This window comes from Sinocyclocheilus anshuiensis, unplaced genomic scaffold (assembly GCF_001515605.1).
Source record: "Sinocyclocheilus anshuiensis isolate Anshui unplaced genomic scaffold, SAMN03320099.WGS_v1.1 scaffold1549, whole genome shotgun sequence".
In the NCBI taxonomy this organism is placed as follows: Eukaryota; Metazoa; Chordata; class Actinopteri; order Cypriniformes; family Cyprinidae; genus Sinocyclocheilus; species Sinocyclocheilus anshuiensis.
Window position 1 is genome coordinate 332,130 of NW_015538373.1, and position 8,629 is coordinate 340,758.

An 8,629-nucleotide genomic window follows, 5' to 3' on the forward strand; every position below is an offset into this window, starting at 1 on the left:
AAAAAAAAAAAGCTCCAGCTCTGCAAAGCTCCAAAAACATACCTACAATGCACTGCCGTTTCAAACTGAGATGAACACTAGTAAATACCTGCAACTTTTATTCATTTTCACACATATTATGATTACAGGGACAGATTATCCATTAATCCTCATAATGCACTCAAATCTGTTAACTATTTTCAAAATAGCATACAGATTTGAGTTATTTTATAAAACAGTCACAACATATTATACTTTTCAGCGAAAACCATATTGTGTCTGATCAGCAACTTTTTTTTTATTAATGAGCATTAATGAGTGAATGTGAAAAGAATTCAACGTTTTGAATATTAATTGTGACCCTGGACCACAAAACCAGTCTTAAGTCGCTGGGGTATATTTGTAGCAATAGCCAAAAATACATTGTATGGGTCAAAATTATTGATTTTTCTTTTATGCCAAAAAATTATTAGGATATAAAGATCATGTTCCATGAAGATATTTAGTAAATTTCCTACTGTAAATATATCAAAACGTAATTTTTGATTAGTAATTTGCATTGCTAAGAACTTCATTTGGACAACTTTAAATGCGATTTTCTCAATATTTAGATTTTTTTGCACCCTCAGATTCCAGATTTTCAAATAGTTGTATCTCGGCCAAATATTGTCCTATCCTAACAAACCATACATCGATGGAGAGCTTATTTATTCAGCTTTCATATGATGTATAAATCTCAATTTTGAAAAATTGAGCCTTATGACTGGTTTTGTGGTCCAGGGTCACAATTAAATAAAAGTTAACAAATTACATTTATTTTACTTGCATAAAACTTTACTTTAAGATGGCAAAATTATAAATTTTTCATCCTGCGCTGGTTTATGAACGGGCATACAGATTTATGTTCATCGACAAAAATCAGTCCCAAAAGTGTGTGAGATATGAGGAAATGGATAAATATATTTTACAAGTTTATTTTTACAGTCTTAAAGCATTTGAAAAGTTTTGTTGCCTTAGTAAAAACTATGCATTTTTAAGATTTTTTTTTGATGTATTCCAGGTCAAAACACACCAAATGCATTATTAGGGACGATAAAGACTTAAGGCCCGTTCACACAAAGATTAATAACTATATTAGACTTGTAAAAGCAAGATAAAATGGCATGGTTGCTTCAACAAATGTGTTTTTATTATCTTACATTTACTTTTGTTAACATTATCGGTTAGGTTTATGTTAGGGTTTAGTGCAGGAGCTGTATTATTTTCAAACATGATAGCATTAATTATTTAGTGCCACTCACTGGACATTTCTGAACTGCCGCTATACATTCACCAACCGATGCAAAAAAAATATTAACTGATTCACTTTCATCTGCTTAAAAATGTAACATGATTTTAGCACCACTCACTGGATATTTCACTTTGAAAGTGTTGTAAAATGCGCAAGATGTGACAATGTTTTGTAGAAATGTCACCAAAGGCATGCTTTCCCGATGAGCCTGGATTGGTGAATCGATGGTAGAATGACCAAAGCATCTACAAATGACTAAAAATGGTCAATGTTGCATATAATAAAGTGTACCAATAATCAGTTATACAAGGTGTCATAATATATAGACCATAACATTGTCATATCTTTATTGTGGAACAGAAAATGAGAAATCAAGCTCACAGTTGAATTGAGCTCCTTCCATTAGCAGCTGTCACAGTCTGTGCAGCTTCTGTTTTATAACATTATCTCATGATGAGTGTGAATGTTCCTCACACGCAGAGACCAAACAGTCGCATACGTGCACCACTCACAGTTTGTCTTTTTATCTCTTTGACAGCCAATTATTGGCAGGGATGTATCCGGTTGGTCTGCCGTATTGTCAGAGACAAGTCGCGAATTAAGTCTTTGAGCTCATCTGAGCCTCGGGCTGCTGTACAGAACAGATGGCCTTTCCCCTTCTGGCGTGTCAATTTTTTAAAAGAACAGTGGGGAGATTTTATTGGCTTTATCCACTATTGCTTTATAGGACTATATTTTCCCAACTTGAGAAGCCAGTATGTATCTCTTCTCAGCGGCACATTGAAATGAATATATTTGCAGACGCCATTGCAAATTAAGAGGAAAACAGGGCTTTATTGACCGACTCTAAGTCAGTCTGTGAGTTTTCAGTTTTAAGTCAATCTGTGATATTGTTAAATAACTCATTCAATTAACAACTTCAAATATTGTCTGTTTGCATATGCAGTCCTCACAAAGACCACACAGAACAGAAAATGCAAAGATAAACCAAGAAGTAGTTAAAAAAGGCAACAGATTCATTTAAACATGCTTTCAATGTTTTTTTACATTTTGCCAAATTGGTAGCTAATTCATATGAATCTGAATGATCTAATTTGTATGTTCACACGATCTGCTTACACCTCACTGACAATAGTAGAAAAAGTGTTTTGTAATACAATATGAATACGATAAATACATTGAACCAAACATATTTTTTAAGCACATAGTTAAAGACATCCATAAAAAAGTTGGGCCTTATTTTATTTTAAATGTAAATTTGTATCGATCGTGACGATTGTTGAGTTTTCATATTGGTAACCATTATGCCAGCCACAACAGCATTGCAATAATGGAAGATTAATTTTACTTACTTTTTAATTTCACTTTTGTTTACTCAACAAAATGAATTTATCTTTATTCAAGTCATGTTGTTCATTTGAGAATTTAATTAAAATGTTACATTTTCAATTTCCAAATTCCCCGGACACTTCTGATGCAAATGTTGATTATATTCCAAATAAATCATGATAATGCAGATTTATAATCATTAGTTCACGACTTGATTAAATCTTCTGGTCTGAGTCTTTCGTTTCAGAAAACCAACTGTGTTCTGGAGTAGAACAGAATAGAATAGTTCTTTCTTTATTGTTTGTCTTATGATCCACTTGCCAATCTTTAAAACACAATATCTGCCTGTTTTGTTGCATCTCCTGTAGCATCTGTCCTTGAAATGACTACTTCAAGCCTTACTACTTAAGTCCTTAAAACAGAGATTTATGAGGATGAGAATGTGAGTAATAATTTTGATAGTTTTATTTTAGTATCTATTGTTTCAATGCATATGTAATGAGAAAGAGTGCTGGCAACATTGATTAAGCAGCAATGTCACCCTGGAGTGCAGCTAAGCAGCCAGGCACTGCAGACTCAACACTTTATCATCTTCACAAAAAAATAAGAAAAAAAAACAGTTCTGAATTACAAATTACGGAGTTATTAGGTGCATTGGAGGTGCGAGTGGTAATTTATATGCCACTCAGACAATAGCACTCTGTTTACAGAGTGTGGAAGCTTTGAATCTGCTGTTTATTGAGGCATAATGGGATGGCAATGTAAACAGATTATATGCCGATTTTGCACTGGGCTTTAATGGCTGGGGTTTGTTTTAAAATCTCTATAGTGGCTTCTCAAATAAAAACACACTGAAAAACATTCCATGACTGACTGCTGTTCAGTCAGTTTGATTGGGACTGATAACCATACATGAGATGAGCGCGTTTTGAATTTATTCTCAATTAGAGTGACGGAGCAGTGCAATTACAAAGAAACAGCAAGCAACACATGAAATTAAACGTGACATTTAAAGTAGAAAAATGTAAATAGTGTTTTCTCGAAAAAATACTCCAATAAACTTTGTTTTAATTACAGTGCAAGTCACTAAATGTGTGTGAGAATATCAGAGAAAGATCCGAGATGATTATTAAAATAAAATAAAAAAATCAATAAATCAAACAATCAAAGTTTGCATGAAATTGCAAGTAAATCTAATAAATAAACAAACAATCAGCAAGTAATACACTGAATTAAATGTGATATTTAAAAGTAGAAAGACTAAAATAATATTTTCTTGTAAAACATACCATTAATCCTTATTTTATTTCCAACTTTGCAATCCGTTCCTAATTTGCGGCTGTTTACCACAAACACAATATGTATCCATTATTTTGCTTTCAAATCCAAACGTTGTTACTGAAAATGCTTTTTCATCATTGTGATTCCCCTTCAGGAACTCGCGCTGCATTTGGGATGCTTTGGGCTTTAACCTTTAGCATTCCTGTAAAATTTGCCTAAAACGCCTAAAAAAGGCATACCCAAAGTAAATTGCATGCTGTTCTTCAACCATTTGGAGTACATACATGGTTTTGGTCTCTTTTGAAAGGTGACACTCTGAGGTGTGTTCCTCAACAGTCAGAATCACTGTAAGTCTTATTGGTATTGAGTAATAGAACTTTGAACACACTGAAAAATAAAATAAAAAATCCGCCTACATTTTGTTTTGATGCCTGCAGATGACTGTAGCTGGGAGCTATTAGCTGGAAATACATTTGGATCACAGAATAAAGTCTTACCAAGCAACATGTTTCAAATTTGATAACAATACCTTAGAAAATGAGTGTTTTACACATGTTTATCTAAATTAATGTCTAGGCGCTTCCCAAAAAAAGCCACTTGGAGACACATAAAATGCTGTAATTCTTGAATGCTTTAATGTACAGTCATAATTGTGGGCTCTAATGAAAGCTTACACTTAGACCTATTCAAAAATCTATTCAGATTTACTGTCAATAATTGCTGACACATAGTAACTGAAGCATAAACACATTATGTAGTGGTTTTTACGATTTTTTTCAGAGGTGCTGTCATCATGTCCCTCAATATATGGCTTTTTGCTGACTGGCTCCCAGACTTCACTCGATTCAATGTCAGATGATTGTCTGTGATATAAAAAAAAAAAGCAACACACACAACATTAGTTAGTAGGAACACCTCAAATCACAAACACATATAACACGCACACACACACACACACACAAGCAAAATGTTTCAAATTTGATAACAATACCTTAGAAAATGAGTGTTTTACACATGTTTATCTAAATTTATGTCTAGGCGCTTCCCAAAAAAAGCCACTTGGAGACTCCAAATGACCTTTTGTAACCAACGACACAAAATGCTGCAATTCTTGAATGCTTTAATGTACAGTCATAATTTTGGGCTCTAATGACAGGTTACACTTAGACCTATTCAATTTCTTATCCAGATTCACTGTCAATAATTGCTGACACATAGTAACTGAAGCATAAACACATTATGTAGTGGTTTTTACGATTTTTTTCAGAGGTGCTGTCATCATGTCCCTCAATATATGGCTTTTTGCTGACTGGCTCCCAGACTTCACTCGATTCAATGTCAGATGATTGTCTGTGATATAAAAAAAAGCAACACACACAACATAAGTTAACAGGAACACCTCAAATCACAAACACATATAACACGCACGCACACACACACACACACACACACACACACACACACGACAGAAGTTAGCAACACCACAAATACATACCTCAATAAATATATAATTATACAGTAAATGTATAATATACATAATTATATGTAAAATATATATAAATATAATTATATAATATAATAAAGCACTTGCTGAGAGCCGCGTCTCCTCCATGCAAACAAAGCCATATCCGCTCATCTGCTTCCATGGATGAAATATCTCTCGCTCCGGCAAAAAACGCTTTTATTTTCCGAACAATTTTATTGTTATACATTGCATAACAACTTCTTAGAACAAACGGGTTGTTTTTCGCGTTCTCTTTGATAGTTTTTGACCGCTAACCAGCTCTTCCCGTTGTCTCTCATGGAGCGCTGATTACGCGCAGACGCAGCAGTCTCTGTTGTCCTTTGCGCACACACTTTAGCGCATGATATGTTAAACCTGCCCACTCAAAACACATATTATTCTGTTCAGAAGGTCATTGGCTACCAGAAACGACAGTCATTTGCAAACTCTGATGCAATTGGATCGATCTACAGTCGATCAAAGAGAGGCTGTACCATTCTTCAATCCTAGATGCTCGTTGGCTATAGCTGCCTGTAAACACCTCATAGATGCAGCTATTGGCTCAAATAAGGTGTCAATCAAAAGGCCAGAGTTCAGCTGCCATTTTAACATCTGTTTCTCCATGTTGTTTACATGCAAACATGAGCGATTCTTCAGAATGCGCTGAAGCGGTGAGCGCTCCGTCGGCTAATCTGAAATGATACTCCTGCACTCCGTGGATGTTTATCAACATATAAATGTGTTATGGACTAAATATTTCCCTGAATTGGATAGTCTGGACCCTTTACAGTGTAACTACACCATTTTTGTTGGAATATAATGAACTAGTGGACTAACAAGGGGCTTCATAGGTGAGTTCCTTCAGTTTTGTTATTGTTTATTTGGTTGTTGTTGGTCTGACAAAGACACTGATTGTACCTGCTGTGTTGATTGTATCCTAAAATGTTACAATCATTCGAATCACAAGAATCTCAGCTTTCCAAAGATATATGACACGTTTACCTTTTTTTTTTTTTTTTTTTGGTGTGTGTTTCACGAAGTTAAGCCTGAATGTATAGAGTGTACCGCGGGCGGAACACTGGATTGCTAACAGGTTAAAGCGCACCAAGTGTAAACAACGTTAGCTTCTGCTCTTCAGCAAGCACTCTGTGTTGCATACGTCTTCGAAGTGCATGTGAAGTGTGTGTGTCGTGCCAGTGCATGAATTAACCAGTCAATATGAAAGATGGCAAAGACAGTTACAGGCAGTGTTTCAGGTTGTGTGTTCCCCCCTGCCGTCACTACATCATGAGTGGGGATACACACGCTCTGTGCCTGTCTGGGAGTGGAGCATGCATGTGCAGCTCTCAAGCAAGCTGACTGTGCGGAATGCGAATGCGGGCCGCTGCGCAGGCTCCGTTCCTGTCTGGCACTTTTTAAGGAGAGCGCACAGGCTCGCAGTCATCGTGGCTCAGGTCCCGCAGGTGCTGAGGCAGAACGGACACTTAGGTCATGGGGATCGCAGATGGATCTGGTGGAGAGGTTCTTCGTCCTCACCCACCAGATCCAGCACCCTCTCTCAGTGTTCGGAAGCTCGCTCTGTGGTTTCTTCCCCCCAGAGTAAAGGCACGAGGCTTCACCTGTCTTCCTCTGAGGAGGTTGATCTTGCGAGCCTCGACCAGGAAGAGACTGGAGACTCTTCACCCCAGTCCATCCAGTATGAGGATTTGTTGGAGGTGGTGACTATATGTGGCTGTAGGAAAATTTAAGATTGACTGGCCCAAGGAGAAGCAGGAAGACTATCTAAAAAGCAGACTGGATGAGTGCTTACTACACTCTAAGTTAACTCCTCCTCACCGGAGCATTAATTTCTTCCCTAATCTCAATGCTGAGGTTGCGAGATCATGGGAAAGGCCGTACCCTGCTCACATATTCAGCCCAAATGTCTCCAATTATTCCAACATCCTGGGGCTGAAGCAGCATGGCATGGTGGCCACGGACATCTCTGGTTGAACCTGTCTGATATGAGGGATAAGGGCTGGTTCTTCCTTTTAGATGACCCGCTTGCCCCTTTGGGCCTCTTCGGTGATGCACTGAGCTCGGTCGCCGAGCGGTTCCAGGAGGATAGGAAGCAGGCGGTGGTGTTCCAGCGTTACCTCCCCCGCCGGATCCATGTCTTAGGGGCTGCAGTAAGGGAGCAGCCTCAGCCATCTACCAGCTCCTTATAGAGGGCACAGCAGAAAAAAAGAGTTGAGGCGGCGCTCTCAGCCAAAAACAACTAGGGAGAAGGCGGATCTGCGGACTGTCATTCTCTCTAGGAAGGCTTCGGCGAAGAAGTCCTGACTCCGGAAGCGTCGGGCTTCCGAGAGCAACCCCCCCCCGGGGAAGAGCGGTGTACAGTGGTCGGTCCGAGACACCTTTGTCTCAGTGGGTCCTGCATACAGTGGAAAGAGGCTACAGAATCCAGTTCGGTTCTCGTCTCTCGTCTTTCAACTGGGTCACATTTACTGTGTTAAGCCCCAAGAAGGCTCTGGTGATGAAACAAGAAGTGGCTACCCTTTTGAGAAAAGAGGCTATAGAGTGTGTCCCTACACTCGAGAGGAAGTCCAGCTTTTACAGCCGATACTTCATTGTTCTCAAGAAGGATGGGTGGTTGCGTCCCATCATAGATCTGCGCCAACTCAACCGCTCAGTCAAGATGTTCAGATTCAAGATGCTGACTTTGAAACAGACTGTGATGCAAATCAGGTCTGAGGACTGGTTCGTCACCATATATTTGAAAGACACATACTTCCATGTCTCCATCCTTCCCAAACAGAGGAAGTTCCTGAGGTTTGCTTTCAGGGGCGAAGCATACCAATACCGCGTTCTTCTGTTCGGTCTAGCACTGTCACCCCGCAGTTTCCCCAAGCGTGTGGATGCTGCTTTGGCTCCTCTCAGACTCCAGGTTATCCGCATAGAAAATTACATCGACAACTGGCTGATCTTATCCCAGCTGGAGCAGATGGTGGTTCGGCATCGAGATGTCGTCCTCGTCCATATGAAAGAGCTGGGGTTGAGGCTGAACACCAAGAAGCTATGTCAGTCACTTTATGTAAAGCAGTTTCAGTGACTGTTGGGACTGATGGCAGGAGCATCCAACATAATACATTTTTACCTGCTGTACATGAGACCCCTGCAGTGGTGGCTCAGGACCAAGGCCGCGTGACCTTGATCATGTGATATGGGTTGCCCCTCAGGGAAAACCATATCACATGATAAAGGTC

The 8,629-nt window shown here is 38.8% G+C and overlaps 1 protein-coding gene and 1 long non-coding RNA gene across 2 annotated transcripts in view; both read right to left on the bottom strand.

The window, feature by feature from the left end:
- Nucleotides 1-8,629, bottom strand: part of LOC107683760 (astrotactin-2-like) — a 496,105-nt gene that overhangs the window by 108,249 nt on the left and 379,227 nt on the right. The window lies entirely within an intron of this gene.
- On the bottom strand, nt 4,494-5,677 carry LOC107683758 (uncharacterized). The gene is made up of 3 exons (XR_001633762.1): nt 5,468-5,677; nt 5,050-5,230; nt 4,494-4,562 (listed from the first exon to the last, which is right to left on the bottom strand). It is a non-coding gene; the product is annotated as an uncharacterized LOC107683758 (long non-coding RNA).